The sequence below is a fragment of the Telmatherina bonti genome (assembly GCF_933228915.1).
Source record: "Telmatherina bonti genome assembly, chromosome: 19".
Classification (NCBI taxonomy): domain Eukaryota; kingdom Metazoa; phylum Chordata; class Actinopteri; order Atheriniformes; family Telmatherinidae; genus Telmatherina; species Telmatherina bonti.
This window is the reverse complement of record NC_136617.1, coordinates 8,323,156-8,329,155: the sequence shown is the minus strand read 5'-3', so window position 1 is coordinate 8,329,155 and position 6,000 is coordinate 8,323,156. Positions and strand designations below refer to the sequence as shown.

The 6,000-nt window shown below is 40.6% G+C and overlaps 1 protein-coding gene across 1 annotated transcript in view; it reads left to right on the top strand.

The window, feature by feature from the left end:
* The first annotated feature begins 2,244 nt into the window (after positions 1-2,244).
* Positions 2,245-6,000, top strand: part of atp1a3a (ATPase Na+/K+ transporting subunit alpha 3a) — a 40,209-nt gene continuing 36,453 nt past the window's right edge. Inside the window, exon 1 of the mRNA XM_079258319.1 lies at positions 2,245-2,278. The gene's annotated coding sequence lies outside the window, so the exon portion shown is untranslated. The remainder of the gene's footprint in view (positions 2,279-6,000) is intronic.

The window sequence follows — 6,000 nt, the reverse complement described above, 5'->3', positions numbered from 1 at the left end:
GAGTTGTATGTTCTGTCAGGTATGATCTGATTCTCTTGATGTTGTAGAGAGCATATGGGCAGGTACGGGCAACCGAGGCAACATGGACCTTAAAAGTAAACTGGTCATCCCCCATGACACCCAGATTCCAGGCAGCAGACGTAGGAACAAGTGTGACAGAGTCAAGCTTCACATTTAATTCCAGATGTAAAGAAGGATTGGCTGGACAGACAATGAGCTCTGTCTTGGACAGATTGAGCTGAAGGTGGCAAGCTTTCATCAATGCCGAGATATCAGCAAGGCAAGCTGATATTCTCATTGAGACGTTGTGTCATCTGGAGGAAAGGAGAGGAAAAGCGGAGTGTCATTTGCAAAGCAGTGATAGGAGAAGCCGTGAGAGCTTATGACTGCACCAAGTGAGGAGGTGTATAGTGGGAAGAGAAGAGGGCCGAGCACCGACCCTTGGGGCACCCCTGTTTTCAACTCATGTGAGCTGGACACTTCTCCTCACCAGGATACTCTGAAGGATCTTCCTGAGAGGTAGGACGAGAACCAGGAGAGGACAGATCCAGAGATGCCGAGCTCAGAGAGTGTGGAGAGGAGAATCTGATGGTTCACTGTGTCAAAAGCAGCAGACAGGTCCAGCAGGACCAGGACTGAGGATTGACCAGGGGATCTGGCAAGCCGGAGGGAATCAGTAACATAAATGTCAGAGTCCTAAATGAGATAGTACGGGACACAAACACTGCATGATGTCAACACTTTTCACACCAGAGTCTGATGGTTGTTGCATTTAATATATAATGTACTAATATATACTTCACTGGCTTCTCATACATTTTCAGAGTTCATTTCGATGTTCTTTCATTTGTTTTTAGGTCCCTATTTGAGTTGCTTACTCCTTACTCACCAGCCTGGTGCCTCAGATCAGCTGATCAGCTCCTCCTGGAGGTACCGAGGTCTAAGCGGAAGCTCAGAGGGGACGGAGCGTTGGCTGTTCCAAAACTGTGGAATTCTTTGCCGCTACAGGTTAGAGAAGCCACAACGCTGATGATTTTTAAACCCACCTCAAAACATATTTTTATGACCAGGTATTGCACCCAGTTTGAGACTCCGTTTCTCATTTTTTCTTATTGTTTTTAATATTTTCATGTTTTTATTACTTTTACTTTTTTGATTGCTTTTATTGTTTTATCTTTCCTTCCTTTGATTACTATTATTCGGATCTCACTTTACGTGTTTTTAAAGGTGGAGTATGTAAGATTTTCAATATTTAAAAAAAAAACAAAAAAAAACTACAATCATAATTAAATAGTTTTTTGAACATGTAGGTTCCAGTCTGTCCATATTTGTTATTAAATTACAAGTTTAATTTATGACAAATGACAAAAAGCACTTTTTTTTTTTTTACTGGTAGGCAAACATTTAAGAAGAATTAAACTTGTAATTTAATAACATAAAATATGGACAGACTGGAACCTACATGTTTTAAAAAAAACTATCTAATTATGATTGTAGTTATTTTATTAGTTAATTTATTTTGAAAATATTGAAAATTTTACATACTCCACCTTTAATGTGTTACTTCTTTGTTCATCACTTTGTTGCAGCTGGCGTTGTGTTAAGGTGCTTTATAAATAAAGCTGAGTTGAATAAACAAACGTGCAAAAGAAGAAGAGGACCTCTGGATAAAAAACCTAAATCAATTTTACCTGCAGTGCTCATGTAATGTTCTGGTCCCTTATAGGAAACTGTGTTGACAGACATGTCCTCAAGTCTTTATCCACTCGTAAAACAGACGTGTGTCCAGTAAATTCACCATACCATATAAAACCATGTCTAGATTAGATTATAGATTTATTTCAGACTGGTCAAAATACGTCTACATTCATATACATGCATACACACATACATATACCTACACACATAAATATATATATATAGGTATACTTACATAAAACCACATCAAGGTATTTGTACTGTTAAACCTGCTCTGTGTCTTACCTGCTAATGGTCTGTGATGGAGAGTGAGAGGACTTCCTGAAATTAATAACCTTCCTTTGAGTTTTTTCCGTGTTTAGCTGCAAGTTGGCGTCTTCACACCATTTGACAAAGTCCTCCACCACGACTGGTCCATGGTTGTCTTAATCGCCATGCAACAGAGTCACAATCACAGCATCATCTGCAAACTTTAAGAAGTGCCTGTTGTCATGACGACCCCTACCATCGCTGGTAAACAGGATGTACGGCAGAGGTGGCAGGACACATCCTGAGGAGAACCAGTGGAGGAAAAATCAAGGTAATATTCATTTAAAACTCATTCAGCAGTTTCAGAGTTAAAATAGTTGGTTGGGCGGTCACGAAAGCAGACCAGGAGTCCACAAATAAGTCTGGCATGTGTCCCACGGCCCTCAAGACGTGAAGTAAAGTGATGCAAGCATCCTCCGGCTCTATACAAACTGCATGGGGTCTAAAAGCACCTGTTTGACTTCAGCTTCTCACAGGACTTCGTCAGCAGAGACGTCAGGGCTTCTAGTCGAGGTCATTCAGCTGTTTAAGAGAACCACAGTTGGCTACAGGACCGCTGATGGACTCCTTCCACCGCTTGGGGACCCTCATCTGCTCCAGTGACATGCTGAATATGTCAAGAAGCACATGGCCGAGTTGCTCTGCACAGTGTTTTAAGTCTTCCTGCGATGCCATCTGCTCAAGGACTCATAGTAACCTTTAGGTTTTTAAACACTGAAATTACATCATCCATCTCCAGCAAATGAAGCCAGGTATTTCCAAATCAGTAGGTTATGTTTTCAGAAAGCGATTAGATCAGGTCGTCTTTATCACAGCAGAAGAAGAGAGTCTTTTGTGCATGATATATAACCTAAACTATATGAAGCCCAATGTGTTACATCTCCTACATACAGTTTCTGAGACATTTTGCATCACTTCATGGTAGAAACTTGGCTCTAAACCATGTTGTACACAGGCTGATACTGGTCTCCTAACCCTCTTCAGGACACCAGGGAGCTGAAGACTACATTAAATATTTGTTTACCTATAACAGAGAAAATAAATAGTCGTTTTTATTAGATTTTGCTGGAGTCAAAAATAGACTTAAGATAAAACAAGTCGACTCTTCTTGCCAGTTTTTCTTACGTCTGGCTTTAATATTCAGAAGCTGCAAGCAGCCATGCGCTCATGTTTTTCCAACACAGTTTTATTGTGATAAATGGCACCCTCTGCGATGGACTGGCGAGCTGTGTACCCCGCCTTTCGCCCAAAGACTACTGGGATAGGCTCCAGCTTCCACACGACCCTTCGGACTGAGCGGTTAGGATGATGAATGAATGAATAAACTGGATCAATTATCTCATTATCTGGAGAAAATAACTTTGTTTTATCGAGATAACAGATAACTAAAATGCAGGGTTTTGAGGAGGCTGCAGTTGTTCTTAGGGTGCATTCATCAGGATAGTCGCTAGACTCGGTCTGATTGTTGTAGGGGGGTGTATCCATGCGAACAGAGATCGTGTTCACGCTGCACTTTGGTCAAACCAACTACTATTTAGCAAAAAAGAGGACAAGACCCGCATGAAAAAGAAAACTCCACCTGTGAGTTAAACATGGAGATGAAACTATGGCTGTTTTGGGTTTTTATTGTGTCTTATGCAAGTATACTGCAGAAATACACTGCAACAATGGACGCAGTATGAACACCAGACGAGGCAGAGGACCCTTAACGCCATCGCTATGTATTTACCCACAATGCAACACTACGCCACATGCATGGAGTGACCTTTTTTTTTTTTTTTTTTAGACCACTTCTTTGATCCGAATCTGGTTGGCACATTCACAGCTCCCCAAATAAAGCGGACTTTCTGAGCAAACGGATTCAGATTCTAATCAAAAGGCTGATGTGAATGTGATCAATGGAGAGATGATTAATCAAACTCACACTGACTCTGCAAGAATATAGACCCAAATCAGCTGAACATGCATGTCTTCAGACTGTAGGAAGAAGCCGAGTAAGGACCAACAAAGTTTTAATCGTCGAAAAAATTATTTACAGATTAGTCAACTATTAAAATCATTACTTTTAGCCCTAATCATGAGCTTCAATCATTATTTGCAGCATAGATCTATGCTGCTCCACCTACATCTTTCCTACTAGTAAATACTTTATCGCCACCATAAAGCAGAATACGGCAGAACTTTCTGGATACAAAAAAAGCCAAAACTTTGTTGCTATGGTCCTGGATTGATGAGCGAGCAGTGCAGAAACCAGGCCACACCTCATATGATGGAGACAAGGAATATTGATCCCATCTGGACACAGCAACGCCTGCACACATTCACATCAAGGCGCACATGCACATACACACGTTTAATCACTGTCTGCAGCACTTTCATTTACTCACTTTGTGATGCTGAATCACCTCAGTCTGGCTGCGTGTGTGTGTGTGTGTGTGTGTGTTTGGCAGCTGCATAACTCATAGCCTCCTGCTCTGCTTGGAGGCTCCAAAAACAGCAATGTAATTGTCTAATCTTCCACAGCAGGTGGTGCATCCAGAAATAAAACTTTGGAAGCTGCAGGTTTGTGACACTTGACTCTGAACGTCACAACGTTTCCATGCTGTTTCATTTAAATGTGTATTTCGGGCAAGTTTTCCATCTCATGTGGTGTGATGTGATTTTTACCCGGTAAATCCTCATTTCCCGCTTGATCATGAAGAAATGACTTGCTTTTTATGCTGCACATCTGTTTACGATGCAAACAGGATTCGGCGTTTGGAGAACACGCTGTATGTGGCAGCCCTCCCTTCCCCTGATGCCTTTCAGGGTGCAGATGTGAACTTTAACCATGAAGCATTAGTCCTGCTTACAACAACAGAAGAGCTGCACTCTGAACAGCTGCTGCCTGCGAACCCCAAATCCACGAAGCAGGTGCATCACGTCACATCAGGCGGAGGAGTTATCAGCTCCAAAAGGCTGAAGTGATCCATCATTTTACCGCTGCAGTGCTTCATTTGACATGTAACTCCTCTGCAGACTGAGTCTATCTCATCGCTACAACCTGGGATCTGGATCGTATGAACATCCATGCAGTTTACGTCTCTCTGTGATTATGTGACATCTTTTGGTTCATTTCCATGTTCACTGATTTGCAGAGTAGGTTTAGGAATCCCTTATGAGAACATTGACCTCCAGATTATGTAAATTATGCTGAAATTACTGGGAAATAATGATAGCCATGCTTTGTTTTGTCAATGTGCCTTAAATCTGCAGTATTTGACACAGCCACACACCGAAAAGAGTTCACCGTTTGTTCCGCAGGAGGTGGGTGCGGCTAACACAGAAAATAGCGAAGCAGACTTTTGCTGCTTCTGCATTTTTGCTGATGCAGGTTAAATGAATAGTTTTATTTCAACAGCTGATTGAGATGGAGAAAAAGTACATAAATGTTTACAACCCTTTGATGCATTCCTATTTAAATGCTGTTTTCTATTATATTTATATGTCAGGATGGGATATTTGCAAGTTTGCCTCTTTAATGGACATTATGAGTGACCTAACTCTTCCACTCACTGAAGAATAAACAAATACAGTGTAAAAATTTCACATATACAAGTACATGTAAATACTGACTTTACCTCAGTGATGAACAGGACAGGAAAAAGATTCTAGTAAACGTTTATAGAATATTTCATTATATAAATATGACAATATTCTAGACACCCTGTGGTGCATCATGACCGTCTGATGTACAGATCTGAGTTGTTTCATCCGCCTACACCATGGTCCCACACAGTAAACATTTTATAAAAATGTTTCTGTTTTACAAAACTTGCTAAATACGCTTAAGTACAGGAACTATTTTATGTTGCAGCCAGTTGGCATTAGAATTATCGCTAAACATGGGATAGATATTTCTATAGAATAAATTAAAAGTAAAAAAATCAAAGACTAAGAAAAGTGTCTGTAGATGTGAAATATTGCATGTAAAAAATGTGGCATTGTGTTTAA